Here is a 21,945-nt window from a genome sequence, read left to right on the forward strand (position 1 = left end):
CACGGAATGAGGACGTTCTTGAAAGTAACCTCTTGCCGCCAGTGTCTAGTAATCTCACGAGACTTTTAAGTGGAACCCGAGAGGACTTAGCTATGGAGCAAGCCAATGATCCCAAGAATAAGCTCGAAGTACAGTGGGAAGGACCTGCTAAAGTCGTTGCAGAGCTTTCTGACACTAACTACGCAGTGAAAATCCCCGATAGGCGTAAAGCAGTGCGCATTTATCATTGCAATCTTATGAAGCCTTATGTGCAGAGGGAAGCCGTGGTAAATCTAACGTTAAACCTTCCCGAGGAGATGGGGGACAACTTGATTTGCCTCAGCGGAAAAGGAAGCAACGCTCAGGAGCTTCTCAAAAAGACGGAGCAGAGAGGAGAACTAAAGAAATCCCAGCTGTCCGATCTGGGCGAGATAATAACAGAGTTTGAGGCCTGCTTCGTGGACAGGCCAGGCAGAACTGATTTGACTGAGCACGATATTGAGCTGACTTCAGACGTGCCAGTGCGATCAAGGTGCTACCGATTCTCTCCAAGGCAAAGAGAAATTCTGGATAGGGAAGTAACTCGCATGCTGGAATTGGGAGTAATAAAACCCTCGGAAAGCGATTATGCTTCGCCTATGATCTTAGTAGAAGCTCCAGGTAAAGACCCTAGGCCTGTGGTAGACTACCGAAAGCTAAATTCTCTCACCAGGGATCAAGTGTATCCTATTCCGAATATTGAGGAGAGAGTAGAACAGGTCAGTAGAGCGGCATATGTGACTACGCTGGACCTTACTCGAGGATACTGGCAAGTACCGCTCACTGAACGCGCCAGCAGATACGCGGCTTTCGTCACGCCGACGGGCAGCTACCAGCCAACAATGATGAGTTTCGGGCTCAAAAATGCTCCATTTTGTTTTTCCCGACTCATGGATAAGGTTTTAAAGGGGTGTGAAACATTCGCGGTGCCTTATTTAGACGACATTGCGGTTTTTTCCGACTCATGGGCGGACCATATGGTACATCTAAGAGCTGTACTGAGCCTTTTGCGTCAAGCTGGACTAACCGTAAAGGCCGAGAAATGTTGCCTGGCAAGGGCGACCGTGGACTACTTGGGTCACAATGTAGGTCAAGGTTTCAGGAAACCCAGCGAGATTAAGATTTCTGCGGTAGCAGACTACCCGCGTCCGAGCACGAAGACGGAAATTCGAGCATTCCTAGGTCTGACGGGATACTACAATCACTACATCCCTAACTATTCATCTTTGGCTAGCCCTCTGACCGACGCTCTCCGCAAGACAGAACCGACAAATGTAGTCTGGGACGAACAAAAGGAAGCCTCCTTCGTAAACCTGAAGGCTGTGCTGATTAGCCGTCCGGTATTGCGAGCTCCAGACTATGGCCGAGAATTCACGGTCCAGTGTGATGCCAGTGATCGAGGGTTAGGTGCTGTTCTCTGCCAGAGAGATGACGACGGTAATGAGCACCCCGTGCTCTACTTGAGCAGAAAACTGAGTTCTAGAGAGAGGGCTTATTGCGCGTCAGAGAAAGAATGCGCTTGCATTGTATGGGCCATTCAAAAATTGCAGTGCTATCTTGGAGGGGCCAAATTCACCGTAGAGACGGACCATTGTCCCCTGGCTTGGCTGCAAACTGCGACATCGAAGAACAGTCGCCTTCTTAGGTGGAGCTTGATTTTACAGCAGTACAATTTTGAAATAAGATACAAAAAGGGGAAGTTAAATGGGAATGCGGACGCGCTTAGCCGCTCTTTCTAAGCGGTCCGAGATGTTCCTCACCATGTATCCAAATTGATAATCAGGTTTTTTTTTTTTTTTTTTTCGTGCGCTTGAATATAGATGACTATGTAAAGCAGCACGTTTGGTTTTCGAGGCATACGTGGGTCCTGAACGTCTTGAGAGTGGGCTTTTCTCGAACAACAATGGCAGTTTTCTTTTGACCTGGTCTCTTCAGACGGGAGCCGAGTGCTTGCTTCGACATGTGGTTGAGTTTCAGATAGCTCAAGCAATTTGGCCTACAACAATCAAGACAACGCGACAAGCAACAGCGAGCTTCAAGCGTTCACGTGCAGGCCATTAAGTCGTCTCTTCATGCAGCAGCTGCGGCTGCTGCCCTCCGAGTCTCTTCTGGCGGGGGAGGAGGCTGTTACGACCAAGCATCCGCATTTGCGCGCTCTATTGTTCGCCTGTGGGCATGGAAAAGTTTTGTGAATATGTGGTGATGGTCCATTGGCTCTAAGTGAGCCTGTTTCCAGGAATCCTGTTTTGTAAGCATGTTTTGCTTTGTGGACAACCTGCAAATGCCAAATTGGCCCTGTCAAGAGAACGTCTGGAAAAACACAAAGAAACGTCCCCCTGCGGGAAATAGCAGGAAGTGCTTTCTTTTGTTCACCCTTCCAGTCGAGAAGTGCTATCCTCCAGTGATGAATGCCTCCTATCCAAAGGAGACGACAGAGTGACATGTCCGCTGACGTGCAGGACAAGAGAAGAGCATGACTCATACGGCCATTAAGTGATTTCCCGGGAATGCAGGAAAGATTTGCAATTGTCGAAAAGGGACCATGTTGGGAGCCCTATGCGGCGCCACGTGCACTCGGGTTTCTGAGAAGTAAAACCCCCAGAACCAGCCTGTGGTTTCTTTGCTGAAGAATAGAAATGTACCTCCTCTCCTCGCCGTTCCCAAGCTTTTCCCGCCAACAAGTGATCACGCCCAACGAATGAATGCCGGACCAGTCAGTGCTTCAGACCATCAGTGCAGTGATGTGTTCGATTGGATGCCGATACCTGAGGGGCGTGCCCTGGATTTGGTTGGTCAGCATCTTCAGAGAGGGGCTGGACATAGGGGGTTTTTAAGGACGCTGCAGAGCACGAAATGTCGCTCTGGGCCCTGGGTAAACGGCTCATCCAGTCGCTTCTCGCTATGAACTCTTAACGCTTGTCATTTTGCTGATGTACCCTTCTTCTTCATGTAAATATTCTTGTAAATACGTTTTCTCAAAGTGCCAGTAAACCTGCTTGTACATATTTTACCAACTTCGAAGATTCAGTCCTTCTTCAACCCGGAGTCTCTGCACGCTACCAAGTGAAGGCCGGGTCGCCATAGCCCCAGCGTCACGACAGCGTATGTGCGTACTGGCTTTTCCCACGTGGGAAACTTGTTTTCTGCCACCGGTCCTGGCGTCGAAGAAGACAGCAACAAAGCGCCCTCGTGACTTCTTTTAATTTACCTGCGTGCTGGTTATAAGGCAGTTTGGCCAAGGCGGGGCACGCAATGACGTAGCGACTGGCGGCCGCGTATTTATCAGCTTCACCGACTGTGTGCGAGCCCATCTGTCTTCTTGGCTGGCTAAGGAATAAGGCACAGCTAGAATGAGTAACCCTTCTCTCTCTCTCTCTCTCTCTCTCTTCTTGAGGGAGAAGAAGAAACACAGGGAATCGGCTTCGCCTTTCCCCACGCGCTACATGTTCGAAAACGAAAAGACGTGGTCTTTTCGTTTTCGTTCGAGGAGATTCCTTTCGACCGAAACAGAGGCGACGCCGCTGGAATAACAACTGCGATAGAGAGAGACAGAGAGGAGAGAGAGAATTCTTTTGCGGGTGTCTCCAAGTGTCGCGCGGGCGCTCTGAAGAGTGGGAGAGGGAACGCGCCGCACATATCACACGACACGGCCCGCAGTGTCTGTCGCTTGTTGACGAGGAGAAGCGAAAACAAAAAAATAGTATGGAGCAAAGGCAGAACAAACAGGGGAGGCGAACTTGAAGGGACACGCGCGGCGATGGACAGAGGACGGCGCGCGCTGGAAGTCCGTGTAGCGCTTGTATAAATATAGCTCCTTTCGGACTGACATCGTGCAACACTTGGATCCGACACTGTTTTTGTGTCTGCCTACACGATGTATTCTCGTCGGAACATGCGAAACAGCGATCGAGTTTCCAGTTGCGCGGCCTTCGGAGTAGGGCGTGCTTTTATCTCAATTCTTTAGCGACTTGTCATTATACAGAGGACAGCGCAGAGAGCTACGGAAAGGAGAATGGTAGGTATAATGTTAAGAGGTAGGGAGCCTGCAGAGTGGGTCAGATAAATAACTCAAGTTAATGGCATTCTAGTCGAAATCAAGAGGAAAAAATTGGCAGACAATGCGTGTAGTGCGAAGAGAGGATAACCGATGGTCGCCTATAGGGTAACAGATTGAATTCCTAGGGAAGAAAATCATAGCAGGAGATGGCAGAAAGTTAGGTGGGCGGATGAGGTTAAGAAGTTAGGAGGAGTCAAGTGGACGCAGCTTGCACAGGGCAGGGGTAATTGGAGGATTATGGAAGAGGACTTCGTGTAACAGTGGGTATAGTGGCTATACATAAAACCCAACTGCATAAATTTCAGGTGTGTTGTATGTCAAAGAGCCTAATCAGCAAAAAGTTCCATAATTCGTTTTTTTTTTCTTTTTTGTCGGCGTTAGTGTGCATCGAGACACACTGGGGTGCACGCGAGCGTTATTATTGGCTCATATTTTGAGGAGCATTGTAAGTTTTAAAGGTGCATGCCCGGACACCAGTTTTCGATAAATAAGGCATTTCTTCTTTGTTCTCACTTACTACAATAACACTGCCGGTGCCTTAGTTCACTGCGAAAATATCAATTCCATCACAGCAACTATTTCCAACGCGCAAAAGTTTGCTTGGAGCAGCGCGGCGTCCTCAGAGATGGTAGCGCTTCGAGCAATTATGCTGGTAAGACGCCTTGTACGCGTTGGCCTTCCGCTTTCGCAACAAACTTTTTGACCTCATTCTCAAATCGAGTCTGTGTCTCGAATAACGAGTCTAAAAGTGGTTTAAAAGCATTATTTAACTGAAAAACGTCCATCTCAAATAAGCACCAGAAAACCAGTAAATTTCGTGTGGTGTTGAACTTATTGCACCAGAGTACTATGTGCCGTGGAAGGCGCAATTTCGCGTACATTTGACGTTTAACCCGATTCTTAATGTGATCGGGATGCAAGAATCGTTTAGCGACATGTTTGGTAAAAAGAAAAATAAGAAAAGAAAAGAAAATGGAAAAAGCGAGGGGGGGGGGGGGGCATATATATACGGGCACTGGTCAATCGAACTCGATCAGGAGCTCTCCTTTGCGATGGCCGCGTCGTCAGATTCAGGGCAGACTTTAAGAAGCAAGGCTACATTTTGTTTTCTTTATTTCCTTTTCACAATGGAAAATACGAGGGGGGGGGGGGGGGGCAAAGTTTTAAAGTTTTTTGCACATTGGTATACATTACCTGTTAAACCGTGGTTGAGGGAAAAAGGCTTCTTTGTCCCGTGGTCGGTGGATTGCTTGATTTGTCATAAACCATGAAACCACCGACCACATTTTCCTTGACTGCTGGGATGCAGTCTATCTGTGGGATATCCTGCAGAGGACTTTAAAAAAACTTGCCAATTGCACCATGGTATATGGTTCCTGCCTGTCCATAATTAAAGGGGTGTGCCATACGACTTATTCGTGTTGCTTTGCCTCCACAGTGCGTGGAAAACGAGAATGGCTGTGAGACACGCGGACGTGGATGCCAGCTCCGCGAGGGAGTATTTCATTGAAATTGAAAGTCTAAGCTACCTGAACGCCATCTATAATGCCCAAAGTGAGAAGCCTGAATGGATGCCAGTTTTGACCGAGCTGGCTAACCTATAGCGTTTTCTGAAACACTGTGAAGCCTTACTTCTTGCTAGCGCACGGCTACATTCTTGTTCTCGGCATAAGTTCATAATTTGTCACGTGACGGCGCTGCAACCGAAATGCATCGAAATAGAATATAATCTGCGGCTTCTTCGTCCCACAGGAATTGCACCTTTTGGCCCGAAAAAAAGTGAATAATGCACACCCGCCGCGACTCGATATTAGTGTTTGGAGAAAACTCTAGGTTGCGCGCAGCGCAATTCGTATGTGCGATCTGGTGCGCGCATGCCCAAAAATGCTTGTTCGAGGAAACTGGATGCGCGCTCTCCCACGGCCCAGGGCATGATGTCGTTCTTATGTGATTGTGCAACAGCGGATACTAAAGCGCGTAATTGGAATGCGTGGTCCAGAATCATTGCAGAGCATCGAAGGCTGCCCAGCGGCACAATCGCGAACCCGTTATTATCTTCCGCAGTGCCCCTCGCAGGGCGCGCAGGCTAATTGGCGACGCGGATAAAAATGTACAGGCGTTAATCAGGCGCTCCCAACGGCGTATCTCGCGCACGCATTCGACAAGAATGCATTTGAGGCGCGTGCGTATGCTCCACAGATAGCGGAGTGGTGGCAGCCCCTGAGCAATTCTCAGAGTGTTTTGTTTACTTGTTTGTTTACCTCTCTCTACGAGATGAGAGAGAGTGAGGGGGGGGGGGGGGTATAATATCGCTTCAGAAGAGAGACACATGATGTCTCCTCAATCTGGCTGCACTTTCTGCACAAGTTAAGGCGGTGGTGCGGCTGTCTCGTACTCGATTTTCCAGTGCAGCTGCTGCACGAGTTCTGACTACATAGCGTCCGCGCCAGTTCTCGTGCGAGCTGCTTGGCGCTTTCCGTGGCAGACAACTCCGAAGTTGAGCTTGTTTTAGTAAATGGTGCTTGCGTGTTTGCCGCATTTCCCGCGTGCTAGACGGCCATGGTGTTCACACGTAGAACAACGGATAATTGTGTAATTGAGAGGAGGCGAGTGCAGTTCTATTTTAGTACGGGGGTGATCAACGTTTGTGATGACTCGCCGCCGAGATACGTTTCTTTTTGCTTATAGGTGGTCTCCAGATCACTATTCAATAACTGTTGGTTTTAAGGTCACCAGTCAGCCCATCTCTTTGCCAGTTAGTCTGATCAAGCCTCAGTCGGTCACTCGCAATCACTCCGCGGCCACCACCCTGCCAACATGCACAGTGGGCGCAAGTTTAACGAGGCTGTTAAGTCTAAACCCAAAGTTAAGCCAATGCTTTTCCGCTGCAACTGGCGGAAATCTCGCGACGCATTTCTAGTAGAACCGTTATAGCCTCAATAATATTGAATTCTATATCCAATAGTAGTAGTAGTAGTAGTAATGCACTTTATTCAGGACTCAAATTAAGCGTCCAACAGGTCGGCTTCAGAGACGTTGGTGGCCGGCGTGCAACAGAACTTTTGTACCGACTTTTGTAACCGACAAGTTTCATATGATCGCTGCCAATTGAGATGCGTCACTTTGTGCTAATGAGCAGCGTTCGATAGAACTAGCAGTCTTGCACATGTTAACCTACGCGACACACACAGGTCCGCAGCGGGTACAGCCGCCCACGTCTTTAACTATATTGTGCATTGCTGCAGCATTTTCTGTGATTGTGAGCGTTACAGAGGGGATAACCTACGAAAAGTCCAAGTATAAGCGAGGGCCCACCAAGCCCTTTCCTCATGTTGACCTCCCGGCAAGTTTTATCCGCTCTAAGACGCATGAGCACAGAAAATGCTGCCGTCACGCACGCCAGTTAAAGATTTGGACGGCTGTACGTTCCTAATCTTCGCGCTTGATTTGACCGCTGCACTGAGAGAGCTCTGGTGCCAGGCTGCATTGGCACCTCGAGAACGGGCTCGGCACGGGCTTGACTCTTTTGCGAACTATAAGAAAGAGGAGTCAAATCGAGGATACCTATGAGCGGGGACGCAAGGGCTCTTGCGATTCGTTCAAGAGTCTGGGCATTGGCTTCCCTGTCATAAGATGGCGCTCTCGAATGAGTTAATTTTACAATTAAGGCAGCTCTACAGGCAAGGAACTACACTCGAGCCTTTCGCCCTTTTCAATGGACCAAAAAGAGACGCCGTCATACGGCACCTGCGCGCAGCCCGAGACGAGAGGCCTATTCATTAGCTGTGCGCTGTGACTGGAATCTGCTCCAGCTAATGGCTGTGAATGTTCGTGACGTCACTTATGAGGGCGTCATTCACGCATGTATCCCGTGACGATGGATGTCATCGCGCCGTCGCGTCATTTCTCGCCACCGACGCCGTCAACCTATTTTCTGTAGTGGGCAAGTCGCCCGTTTGAAACCTGGCTCCGCCACGCACGCACAGACTGGCTTCACCGTGTCAGCATCGTCCGGAAGTTCGGCGCACCTTGTAAAGGCGCTTTCTTTTCCCCTTCGAACTGACACATCGGCGCTCTATTTATTACGCTCTGTGCCGAGAACACCTCTCGTCACTGCCTGACAGCTTAGAGAGGATGCCGTCTCACGGCAGGTGGGCGCTGTAAAACTCTCATCCGCGCTAGATCCGCGGCCAATCCTGTTTGGGCCGGTTCGGACCGGTTACTGCGCCCTGCGCGCACGTCTTTTCGCATCGTGCCCTCAGGCTGCAAATGCATGCGCTGCATATCCTCGTCGCCGACGACTGCGCTCCGTTTCGCCGATAGAACCGGGCAGCATTGTGGAAGCCACATCTGACGTCAGAGAGTGAGGAACCACGCTCATAACGCAGCGGTTTTTGATTGGACAGTACGCCTAGCGCGGGCCTATCACGTCATTAGAGTATACGAGAGGTAATGCGGTAGCCAATCACGAGTTTTGTTACGCCCGTACAGCTTTGCGCGTTTCTAAACCGCCGATTGGCTGGCGCTAACTGCAGAATCCACCGCGCTGCATGCTTCCATCGAGATGCAGCGGCAGCCGGCCGGTCAAGGGAGCGCCCTGCTCGTCTCGCGCGTCGGCGTGTTTTTCCTGGCACGTCAGTTCGTGACGTCAGATTGACGCCAGGTTGTTGCTGGACTGGTGCCGATATCTTCCGGCTGCGAGTGCTATTTCTTATTTGTTTTCACGTATATCATACTGCCAGGTTACGCAATGCAGTTGGGCTGCCAGACGTCTGCACGCCGAGTGCATGCCCAGTTAAAGGAGCCCTGTTTAGGTCTGTCCGAAGGCAGTGATTAAAAATGGTGTCCATTGGAAATGGCGCTTGTTAGCCGGCAAGGTGCCAGTGTGAGGCAATAGCGAGACTGGCATGTGTGACATCTGCCGCGGTTTTAAGTTACAGCGTCGCTTTCTTCGGTGGCTGTTAATGCCTAAAACTCACACTGAGCCTAATGAGAGTATGGGGCGATTCCACTTCGCTCAAGTGGCGTCCGAAGCGAATGGTGATATCAAAGTGCGGTGTTGTACAACAGAGTAGCAGGGAAAATAAAAACAGCAAGAACAGTAACCGAAACACGGTGAAGGATACCGGTAAAAGTGGGAGATGCCTCCTTCTATATTGAGAGGAAAGATGAAGTGCATTTTCGTTATCCGTTCGAGGCCGTACATACGTACCTTTAATTTGTTTCAAGCGCATTTCGTCATCTGTTCGAGGCCCTGCTTACGTGCCTTTAATTTGTTTCAACGGCACTTTTCGAGGTAAGGCGATGAGAGGAAATGACCAGGGGCGTTGAATTTTTGAACGAAGATAACTGATAAAATAAGGCAAACAAATGTGCAACCACTACAATCATAGACCACTCGGCAACAGCTTCTCTGAAATTTTATCATTTCATGGCTGTAGAGGGGTACTTATTGACCACAGTATTTGTAGTGTGCACTGCTCGGAGGTGGAACCGGATAACACAACAGCCAATGAAACAGCCCTGCAGGAAGAAAGCATGCGTTCAGGTCTCAAGGGGAAATAAATAAAGCTTGCCGCTGGTCCAGTTTAAGGGAGTCATATATACACATCCACATGTACTTGCTAAGCGACTGTGTCTTACAAGCAAGCAACCCGGATTGGTTCTGTTGGCTGTGGGAAAGCTTAAGCGACGTCGTATTTGTATGCATGCATGGGAATTGAAGTCTACTGCTAAGTCTCGTCACGGTCGTCCAAAATAGCCACAGCGATAGGGTGCAGGCGAAGCATATGAGGCAATTAAGTATGACATTTCGCTTATAGTTTCATAAGATGTAACCGGACGAGCCGGTGCGATTGATTACTTTTAGGAATGACAAAGTATCTCCACAGATATTTATTGTTAAAAATGGTAGTGAAGTCCTTGATTCTTTGTCAATTTGGCGTAGCTTTCTTTTAAAGAGCTAGTAGTTATCGAATATTTACACGATGCTTGCAAGCATCATCTAATATTTTGTACACTATTATTATACTCTGAAGAAAAAAAAAAGATATTGTGTTACGCGCAAGAGAAGCCTATACATCCTTGCAGAGTAAGCCGCATGGATCGCTGTCGACACTGGTCTGTGTGGCACACGTATGGCGTTCCCTATCTTACCAATACCGTGCAGCGTGATTGAAATGTCAGTTAACCTCGGACCGCACAGCTCGAACGTGATCAACATCCGACATTGACCGCCGCTGATGCGCTGGCCACTCCAAAGTGCCCAAGGTTAGAGGCAGCCAATGCTTCGTACGATAACAACCTCGTTCACTGCAAACTCTGGTAACACGAGCAGCGCAGTTTCATCGATTCCAGGGAGTGCCGGTCTTCTTTGTCGGCTAGCCTTCCTTATTGTTCGGCCGAACAATCGTGGACATTCTGAAAATGTCGAACGGTGGAAATTATACTGTGGCAACACGACCGCCGAGCGGAGCGAAAGGATATTACGAAGGAGAAAATAGATTGGAATTGACCACCGCGACTGGCTTTGTGCGAGCTATTCCGGGCAGCCACCGTACTGACTCAGTCACCCGGATCGCTTTCACGCCCTCCTACACGTAGTGTGGCGAACGACTCATTGTTTCGCTCGCATTACGTAAGCGCGAAGCCAGGGCCGCGTACATCGACGGCCGCCGCTCCGAACTGGCGCCATTGTGTATAGAGCCTGAACGCTGCTGCGTTCCTGCGATCCAACGCCGGAGATAGGGCTCAGAATACTGCAGCAATTGGCGAAGTGAACGCTGAAAAGGAGGCAGGTTTCCCAACGTCTCATAATCGCCACGTTTCTCTTCAATTTGTTCCACACTGTTGCAGCATGCTTGGAGTTATCAGTTTGATTCTCCCCCCCCCCCCCCCCCCCCCCCCCCCCCCCCCCCCCCCCCCCCCCCTCTCTCTCTCTCTCTCTCTCTCTCTCTCTCTCTCTCTCTCTCTCTCTCTCTCTCTCTCTCTCTCTCTCTCTCTCACTGTGTGTGTTCTTTTAGTGCCAATGATGAGCTGCTTCTCGCGCACGTGCATTTTAATGGCTGTATCACTCACGTCTTTGCATCTACCATTTCTGCTTCATTAGTTTTACCGTTTTGTGTAAGTAACTTCGTGTTAAAGAGCAGTGCTTGTTTCATGGAAATAGGAGTCGTAGCGAAAAACTATAACTCTAATGTACTGTCGTACTCCTGAGGGCTTTCACGAACCCATAATATGTAAAGCTTATGTGCCCTGTGGTGAGAAAACTGCACGACTGATTAATGGGCGTCAGTACAAAGGCACAGTAGAGGAATTTGGTGCGATTGCTGTCATCTTATAAAAGAAAAAAAGTATGCCTCATTTTCTCTGTACTCAACGTCTCCGGCAGTACAGACGCGTTGCGTTCCTTTGGGAAGCGACTGATAATGTCAACACAAAGTTTATAATCAATATGCGCAATGAAGGTATTTCTGGCAATCTTAATTTGCATAATTCAGTTGATAAAGCGGGCTGCTTCCAAGCGTTTTGTTCATTTCTGTTCTCTGGTGATTGATATAGAGGTACTGTTTTTTTGCGCGTTATATTATTCGAATCGCTCGAAATGCTGCAATCTGCATAATGTACTGTTGGCGTCAAATGAAATTCGGACAAGACAGTTTCAACAGAAACAAACAAACAAACAACAACAACAACAAAAGCAAAAAAACGCGAGAAGACATAACTTACGGAAGGCTTTTGATATTGGCCCCTGTATGTCCCAGAGGCCACTGCAGTGTTCTAACCTGTACTCTATCGTCAGGAGCTGTTATTTCCGTTTTCACGTTTCAGTAATCGTGTTTGCGTTTAATTTGACATTGACCGCACATTACGTCAAGCGATGTCGCAACTCTTCTGTGAGGTGAAATTTTCAAAGCAACTCTCTGCCCGCGCATTAGTGGACAGAGAATATTTCCTTTTCTTTTTCCCCGTTGTTCCTAGTGAACATGTAGCTGTGAGTTACGTGCTGTGTTAGTGGCAGTTCGTCTTGCTTCTACTACCTGTGTGCTGGCATTCTACGGTATTTATCAGCGTCTGGCGTCGCAGCCATCTCTCTGTGGGCTCAGTCTTCACATGCTGCATCTGATGGGCAGCCGGTCCCTCCTCAACGTCACGAGATCTGTGGTGCGAGTGAGTGACGTTGAGTTCGGGAAATTTTTACAGCGAAAAGCTGTAGTAGTCGCGTCTTACGTTACGGTTTAACGAGTATACATGGGAGAAGCAACATTCGTCCATCATCATCTCGCCTCAGCAGCGCGCGGTTACCATGGTGATTGGCGCATGCGTTGAAGAGCCCTCGGCGTCGCGTAGGCAGGGAAGAAGATGGCGCGGTGACTGAATGATGTGAAAAGGAGTATAGCTATACCATTGTACAGTGCCCGGAGCCTACTTGTTTACCGCGTTGCAGCAGTCGGTTCGCCAGTGTTTACCAATCGGTTCGATGTGAATTATGTATATATGATGTGCAGGATGCGCAAGTGCGGCCTTGCATTGACCAGGGCATTCGAGTACGGATCCCTTGAAGTGTGTCGGGAACGTGATCGAGTCAAAGACCGCTAAATAAGGCTGCATATGCTTGTGAGGGCAGAAAAGGTAAAATAGACCCGTGAGACTGCCAAACATGCAGACGCCCCTGGCACGCCGGAACAGGACTGCAACCCCAGAGCTCTCGGTCACTAATGCCCATTAGCTTTCGCTTACACTAAGTCAGTAAGGTTAGCTCTGCCACGATTCTTCCCTTTCTAGAAGTTTGAGAGGTAACATTTTGTTACCTCTCATTCAAGGAAACTTAAGAACACAGACTATCTCTCTTTATTTAAATTGGCCGCAATTTTAAACTGCTACTGGTGAAAGACGCCAAAAAACGGGAATTTCGGGGTCTGATTAAGGAATTTTTTGATAAAATATCATTATTTCTTATTTTATTTCTGACTGTGCACGTTTCCGCGTATCGCAAAGTCGGTTTCGATGTAGCACTATTTTGGTTCATTATTCTTCGTTCTTTTCTCTTTATCATTCACTTTGTCGTTTCCCAGCGTCCCACTACTCCTTCGGATATCACAAACTGTATTATTGGCGATTAATATTTGTTTACTACTTACGGATTTCGCCAAATTTAGAAACTATGATCACGGATGCAGCTTACTATCGCGGAAAATATGAAGAAATGGAAAGCAAATGGGATAACACTAATCAAAGCGATATAGTATATACATGGCTATTTTGGCTTACGAGAGGCTAACTTACGTGCTGGCGTTCGGGACGGTTTTCGCTTTACAGTATGTGGTCGGCCGCAACTCTGACGTCAAGGTTGAGTAACTATGCCGACATTTCTGTCCCGTCACTTCGGGAGCTTGCCATTTTCGCACTCTAAATCGCGTTGCGCTGTCGATGGTATATGCGCCAATTGAACGCGCCTTCCCTTCGTCCCATTCTATCTGCACGAGATCAGGCCGATAGAGCCTACATATCTTGCTCCGAATTCTACACGCGCGAGCTGTAGCGCGCGCATGCTCTGCGCACACGAGCCCTGTTTACATGGACCCGACAGCGGGGGTCGAGTTGAGGAGTTGAGTGGACTCGACCCTACCGAGTTTGCATGACCCGACCCGATAAGCACAGAACCGGCTTTGGACGAGCGGCGGGTGGCACCTCGCATCGAGGCGAAGGACTAGCGGACGGCACCCGATGCCGTTTTTTTCCCCCTGCGTATCTCTAGCGTTTGCCGTACTGTTCTCCTTTCCCGCTGTGCCCCAACTCAATCCGACAGCGTTTACATCTACCCTGTAACTGGTTTTCGACCCGATAACTCAACTCAACCCGCTCCTTTCGGGCCCATGTAAACGTCGCTACGGTAACTCAGCAAAACACCATTGCCAGCGAACCCGGCGCGCCTGGCGACAAAGTGCTCGCGGACGCCCCTTCACCAGCTGTCTCTCTCCCACCCTTCCGCTTCCGTATTACTCACTTCCTTCGCCGTTTCACCCCCAATCGGAAAGCGCCGAGCCCTTGCGAAAGGCACACGCTTATGACGACGAAGGCTGCGGTGGGCGGCATGGTGCCCATACGACCTTTCCTCACTCATCCCCCTCCTTTCTGACAGGCGACCTAAAAGTGTGGTGTCTGTGGTGGGTGGTAAAAGTAGGGTGGCCTACTGGAGGCGCTTCAGTTGCCTGCAGAAGCCGCAGCTCTACATCCTTATTTGTTTTGTAACGTGCGTTGTTAACAGGTATTTAAGTTTTTGAGCGTCCATTCTTTTCGTATGTTGTTTTGATCAGTTTTCTTTCACGAATGCGCCTTTTACGTTGTCTCACTAGATGTTTCGGGTCATTTTCGAAAAGAGGAAGATAACAAGTTTTGGTTGCATGGTAAACGTTTTGTAATGATGCGGAAGTCATTAACATATACATGGAAGGCAACGTAATGTTCGCTTGCGACAGCTAAGTCATTAATAGGCTTCAATTTCATCTTTCGTGACCTTTGGTTTTCACCATCCGAGCGATGGCTGTGGCGTCAAACTTCAGTACAGATATAATGAAGCAATAAGAACTGCGATATATAATCGCTCCTGCTTCTGACTTTGTCGTTGTATTCAACTTAAATGACAAAACGGAGATTACATGGCACTCCACGTTTCACGTTTCCTTATGTTTCACGTGACCTTGTACGGGCCTTTGGTGTCTCAGTCATCGTTCTAAAGCTGAAACTGAAACCTAAAATGCAACAGATATCATTCAATTATGAATACCTTCACCGGTCTTATGCGAATGCCACTGGATGATCCATTCATAAATGTGTTACGTCATGCAAAGAAGAAAGCCCGAAACCGAAAGTTTGCTGTGCTTGCCTATGAGCTTTATATATATATATATATATATATATATATATATATATATATATATATATATATATATATATATATATATTTTTTTTTTTTTTCGTGGGGGTATAAAGGCGCTTGGTTTTCGTTTCGAGAATAGTTCCTATCGTGCTACTCCCTCCCCCTCGCTTCTTCTTGTTTCCCGACATTTTTTTTTTTTAATTTTCCTCTGTTTTCGCGCTTTAAAACGAAACGATAATCGTTGGTGTGCTGTTTGTGTGCTAAGTTTGTAAAGCGCTGCTGTGTTCTCAATCAGTTGAGAATAGTCTAGCTTCGCACTTGGGTCTACGCACCAGGCATATTCAAGGTGTAAATAAAGTCAACTTGATTGAACTGAATCTAAATCCTAACTGGTTGTTTACCTTATACGCTGTACAGTAGCTATATGACGTGGCAACTCGTCATCACTCTTTAGTACAAGTAGTTCAATTTAGTACAAGTAAAATCAGAACGTAGCGCGCTGGTATGCAATCTTCAAATGAGGCTAAAGAGATCGGAGGCACTTTATTTTTAATTTTCTTTATTTATTAGTACCTCAAAGGACCACGAGAGGCATTACATGAGAGCCATTATATGAGGGGAGGGTAAATGAAGGCCTCAAAAGGTACACCGGCCCGTGAAACAGCACAGGCCACCGTTCAGTGGCTTTGAATGTGGCGTGCTCGGAGGGTTATTTAGGATAATGGAAGCGAAAACAAAGACAAAATATGAGGCCCGCTGTGACGGCTGTAATAGCAAAAGCATTGAGAATTTGCTTGTAAGCGACTCTCCTGCGAAACATAGACAGGACAAAACAATGTAATACAATATGACGCAAAACATTGCTCAACGCAATTCTCTCAAAAGCAACACAACATTGCATAACGTATAGATAGCATAGCACAGCAGCTAGGTACTACGTAGCCACGGAGCCCAAGGTAAATGTTTGGAGCGAGGGGGTAGGGGCATCGACGAGCCATGCATAGCACAGTGCGATACGCCACACATAACGCGACGCAATATAACACGCTAGCACATTGCTACAGACCACGCCACAACACAGCTCAGCAAACCGCTTCACTACGCAATAAACCACACCGCAACACATATCAGCAAACTACTACACAACACAGTAAAACAAGCGACTACACATAACAAACTACTATAGACAACACACGAGAACGAACCACACCAACCATCACACAACGCGTCACTACAAATTTACTTTCTTCGTGGTAGAAATCTCTCGCGATCCCGGATCACGCATAGGTTATGTACTTCAAGCGATATTACTGCAAATGGAATTCAGGTGCCCGTGGCACATTTGCAGAGGCGGTGGGGCGTCCTTGCGTGGCTTATGCGTTCGTTTCGTATCCGGCGGACTGCGGCGTATTCGCGTTATGCAGCCGCCGTGGTATCGCTTGCATAAACATAACGATCTGCTTCACTCTCTCCCAGGCAGTCAATCGCAGAACGACGTGGCCAAGGATTCGTCTCATTCGACCGATCGCAGGACCAGATCATATTCCCCTGTCAGGTGTGTGTTCTGTTTATTTTCTTATACGTCATCATCGTCACCAGCAGCAGCAGCTGCCTGGCTACGCCCACTGCAGAGTGCAGGCCTGTCTCTATCTCTCCATCCAACCCTATTAACCATGTCAGAAGCCTGTAAACCACTACAGAGCGACCGCCCTCATATCGCCAACAGAAAATAAACATCTGCAGCCTTAGCCGGAAGTGGAATGAAACGTTAAAAACAAGCCTGAACATGTGTTTGCTGTTGTGGATGGCTACACCGCCTTGGTGTATCGTACAGTTGGGATGATCGGCGATAAAAAATATCATTGTCATCCGAAGTCCAAATTTTGCATTGCGCTTCGCTGTCCGCCCCGTGATTCGGTGTAGCTTTGCCCTTATCCTGATCGGAGATGTGTAGGATCGAGTTTTTGGCTGAGGTACCTGAAGCGCCAGTCAGGTACCTCACAATTACCTCTACGAGGTCTCGCGCAAGCCGAGTCGAAGAGACGAATACATTACCTCCTCTGTTGAAGCACCCAAGTAATGTTTGTTCTTGTTTTCGAAATATCTTATCACATCCGTCAAGCACGAGCTTGACGCCCGCCTGACAGGTTCGTCTCGAAGGCAAGGCTCTTCATATCTGCGGGCGCCCCATTCCGTTGACGTCGTTGCTGACGCAGATGTTTCGTGGAACGGGAAGGGCACTTCCTTCGGAAGCACTGGCTCTGCACAGCCAATGCATCCTTCCACTTGTGTGTACACGTGGGCTGTATACGTGCATGGCTCGTGCATGTCTCGTTTTCGAAACAGGGAAACCACTGGCGCTGCTTTCCGTCTGTCAAGCCATAGCGGTGACGTCATCACCACCACAGCTCTATCTACCGTTCAACCTTGAGTGAGTGATTAAATATTGGCGATGTCGGCAGCTTTGTTTCAAAGAAAATATTGACGCTAGCATGCTGATATTGATCTTTCCCAGTTACAGAACCCCCCCCCCCCTCACGCACACACACACGCACTCTCTCACACACACACACACACACACACACACACACACACACACACACACACACACACACACACACACACACACACACACACACACACACACACACACACACACACACACACACACACACACACACACACACACACACACACACACACACACACACACACACACACACACACACACACACACACACACACACACACACACACACACACACACACACACACACACACACACACACACACACACACTTTTTTTTTTGCATGACGAAAATGATTAATCACCACGTCGAGTTTGCCAAATCGAAGGTGTAAGAGCTGCTTGGCAGAATGTCCATGATGGTGGTTTAAATTCTCCCGCGCCTCCGCATAGAAGTCTCAGAAAGCTGCCTGTCGTTCTGACTTGCGAAAAAGAGAAAAAAATACGGGACATGAGACCACTTTCTTTCCGGTCAAGTTATCCGGTGCGGCACACAGCGTGTGCGTCTCCTCCAATCTTCGTCTTTCGTTTCAGGAGCTTCGTGACCTGAACAAACATGTGGGCGAAGCGTATACACTTGTCGGAGCAGTAAAATGAGGTTTGAGTAAGGTAGGTCGCCTACGCGCGGCAAGCACCGAGCTCCCGGCAAAACACCGCTTGTCAACTTCTTTTATTTATCCGGGTATACGCGCAACTGCATCTACGCCGCTTTTATCATTCAAAAAGGACAGATTCGTCTCTATACACTTCAGCCAACTGTTATGCAGGTGTCCCATCCCAGCTTTTACTGTCAAAGTGACACCTCCATATTATTATTATTATTATTATTATTATTATTATTATTATTATTATTATTATTATTATTATTATTATTATTATTATTATTATTATTATTATTATTATTTGCTTCTGTCGGTTACGCTATCTGTTCCCGTCTGTTCCGCGCAGTTGCTGCTATAAAGGCTGGGAATGAGATTGTCCGTGCGTTTTCTTTATATAAGTATACCCCTAAATCTCAAGTTTCCGCAATCCTGGATGTAATTAACGTGATGCAAATGCGTTCTGTGACTGGGCCGCGCGCTTGTGTTTGTTATCCGACTGAGACTGAGCTATCGTGTTTATTTATTGTAAAATTATCTGTTTCTTATTCTTTTGAGCGCAAGAAACTATGGGTAAGAGTGGCGGCACAGTTGTTAAAGAATTTCTCGTCAAAATAAACGGCTGCAAGTTATAAAATAAAATATAACACTAAGCATGTGCTTCTTAAGTTAGCATGATTATATATGACGGAAGTTGGGTATTATCATCTGCCAGCTCTCGTTCTCTGAATAATCACGTATAGCGCACTTGTGTAAGAGATAGTAAGATACCCACCTTTGATATAACACCTTTGAATTTGTAGCCTGGTTCGTTTTGTGATCTATTTTGCTCAGTGGAGATGGAAATCTCTGAAGGACTGCACCGCACAGACTGCTTATTTCGCCGAGTAATTCTGCGCTAAATCCAAAACTGTCTCGCGCGTCGGTCGAAACTAAACAAAACGGTCAGAAGTGTCAGTACAGTAAGAAACGTTGCCGACAGGACTCGTTAGTCGAAGTGGTGTTTTCATTCGTTATGCGCTTCTCTCCTCGCTCTGCAAGCTACCACTATGAAAAGTAGGGACCACAAGGACCAATCGGGATGATGCGCACTCTACGTTATTGAGGTCCTACCCTCTCCGGCACTGGACAGTGGAGCACAATTAAATCAATCAATCGATCGGTCGATATTTCACTAGGCAGTGGACTTACGACACAGGCACAGGGAATCTGGCGGCTGCCAGGTTCCCTGTGTCGTAAGTCCTATACAATCAATCAATCAATCAATCAATCAATCAATCAATCAATCAATCAATCAATCTATCAATCAATCAATCAATCAATCAATCAATCAATCAATCAATCAATCGATCAATCAATCAATCGATCAATCAATCAATCAACCAATCAATCAATCAAAGTATCACTAGGCAGTTGGCGAATGAGTTAGACCATCTGGAGATCTTTTACGGGCACCGAAGAAGCACAGTGCGTGGGAGCAGGTTTCGTTTCGCCTATACATCGAAACGCGGCCGCCGGGGTCGACCCCGTGTCCCTCGACTGAGCATATGGGAACTCCAACCGTGCACCGAGCCACCACGGTGGGGCGCTCGCGCTAAATTTGAACTCCCAAATCCGCTCGTCTGATATATCTTTCATGTGCACATCGATCGTGCACATGAAAGTTTGGTAAAGCCTTCGTAGGCACCGTGGTTTCAGAAATTACGGCTATCTTTGTTCGGAGCAGATGCAGCACTGGGAAAGGATAGAACAGGTAAAGTCGAAAGTCTGGTTGGCCTAAACGCTGGGTTCCACGAACAGACTGTGGGCAGAAAATTCAAACAAATACGCGTTAAGGTAGGCGGGGACAACGGGCGTGATCATTCTAAAAGTAGCGATGAAGTTTTGTTAAGTGAGGCATACTAGTGTGCTAGGTTGAGAATAGGGGGATACTATCGGTTAGAAGGAATATCGGTGCGCGGGCATGCTCAGAGTGATTGGCGCACCTCTTTGCGGTTCATCGCAGCATTCCGCGCGTGCGCATTGGCGCTCTGCAATTACTCTATCCCAACTAACCGGTCGGGGTTCCCTACTTTAAAACTCGCCAATATAGAAACACCACCGTTATACCGAATAGCAACCGCCTCTCGCGGCGCTACTGATGTCGCTGTTCCTCGGAGCCTCGGAACAGCGCGATTTATTTGGGCGGGAGAGGGCTGTACGAGGCGGAATTTTCAGTTTTACAGCGAATAGATGGCTCATTTGTAGAGGGTATAACCGACGTTACGCACTATCATCTTTGGTACAGAACTGAGCATCTCCAATATACTTGTCGGCCTGAAAGAAGCCCCCTTTTTTCCTGACTGTTTCCTCAATTGCTCAGTGTTACTGCTGTCAGTGATAACAAAAACGATTACAACATCACTTTCGTCCACTTATTTGCGCCTGCATGCTGCCATGGAAGTAAAAGGAAGATTACCAGAGCGTTTCTGGCGTTTTTTTTTTTTTTTTTTTTTTTTTTTTTTTTTTTTTCAGAACAAGTAATAAAAGAGGTGGCTTCAAGAGTATCGGCAGTACGTTTGGTTTGGTTTGGTAAAACTTTATTTCCCACAGTAGGGGTCCTGGAGGCCACTCGCAGTACATGCATTTATATCGCGGAGCACGACGCCCGAAAGAAGCATACATTAAGAAACAAAGAAATTTCGGGATGCGGATTCTAGGGAAAATAAAATGTCTGCGCGTTTCCACTATGGTCTTCTATCAGTGGATGGACCATGCTCCCCTCGGGATTCACTGCTTTTCGCTGACTTGCTTTGTCCGACCGCTGTACGTTTTCACGTTTTTGGCCCGAACCCGGGTTTCGCAAACTTTCTTCCGCGACTATGCATTAGTTCTCGTACGAGTACTTTTTCGGAACCTGCATTGGCGTTCGGGCTTCGCAGGCTTTCACGAGTAAGCGCTTGACAGACAGGCCGAGCATTCCTTCCGCCCATAGCTTCGTAATCTTTTGCGCTTCTGCACACACGGGTAAGAACGTCGTCGTCACTCTGCATACTCCGGGGCTGCGCTTCCTAGCCCCGCCCGGCCGATATTTTCCATCGCGTTTCCTTCCTTCCGCGTTTCTCAGCAGCGCCGCAGGACGGCGGGCGATAAGCTAGGCGACACACAGCCTAGAAGAACTGCCCTTTCTCCCCTCCCCTGCTATCACGCAAGCTTCCCAACTTCGCCCGCAGAGAAGGGCATGGCCTTAGCTGTTTCTCTCTGACGCACTCCCGCAAACGCGCAGCGCATTGCCTCCGTCTTTCCTCTCCAGAGATTTCTGGTGCCGAGCACGAAAAGTCTTCGATTTGCCGGACTGGTGCTAATAACAAAAACTGAAGCGGGTACTTGGGCTAATTGGTTAAATAAGCTTGACGGTGCAAGAAACGGAAGGGAATCATTACACTCGAACTAAGTAGCTCAAAGTGCAGTTGCCCTCGCCTAATTGGTCGCTCTCAAAGCCATCTTTTTCCGAGAGTCTTCGTGTGCAGCTGTTCGGAAAACAATTAAAGGAATTGGAGGAGGAAAGAAAGAAGAAAGACATAAAAGCTCCATGGCGCATTATCAGCTCCGCTTTACGATGGTAGAACTACTGAAGGAAAGGAGGAGGTCGCAGGCCAACAGGCTCCGTTCAGGTAAATAAATAAATAAATAATAAATAAATAAATAAATAAAATTGCATTAAATTGAATTAAGAGGAATTGTCGGATCTTAATTTCAGCGACAAAGCAGTGCCTTCTTATTTTTGTGAAACGAAGTTTTGGGCTGGTATTTATGCCTTTTATGGCGTGTTCTGTTCACAATTGCTTGTCAGTTTTTAGTCGTTCAACGTCGATCTCCTTGGCTA

At 47.8% G+C, this 21,945-nt stretch overlaps 1 protein-coding gene across 4 annotated transcripts in view; it reads left to right on the forward strand.

The window, feature by feature from the left end:
* The window catches only part of Ac13E (Adenylyl cyclase 13E), a 239,563-nt gene that overhangs the window by 160,348 nt on the left and 57,270 nt on the right, over nt 1-21,945 (forward strand). For 2 of the 4 annotated variants that reach the window (XM_084601642.1, XM_084601647.1), the window contains exon 2: nt 16,431-16,509. The exons of the other annotated variants lie outside the window; for them this stretch is intronic. The gene's annotated coding sequence lies outside the window, so the exon portion shown is untranslated. The remainder of the gene's footprint in view (nt 1-16,430; nt 16,510-21,945) is intronic. 4 annotated transcript variants of the gene reach the window in all.

The sequence above is a fragment of the Amblyomma maculatum genome, chromosome 4 (assembly GCF_055883805.1).
Source record: "Amblyomma maculatum isolate TAMU_Amacu chromosome 4, ASM5588380v1, whole genome shotgun sequence".
Taxonomy (NCBI): domain Eukaryota; kingdom Metazoa; phylum Arthropoda; class Arachnida; order Ixodida; family Ixodidae; genus Amblyomma; species Amblyomma maculatum.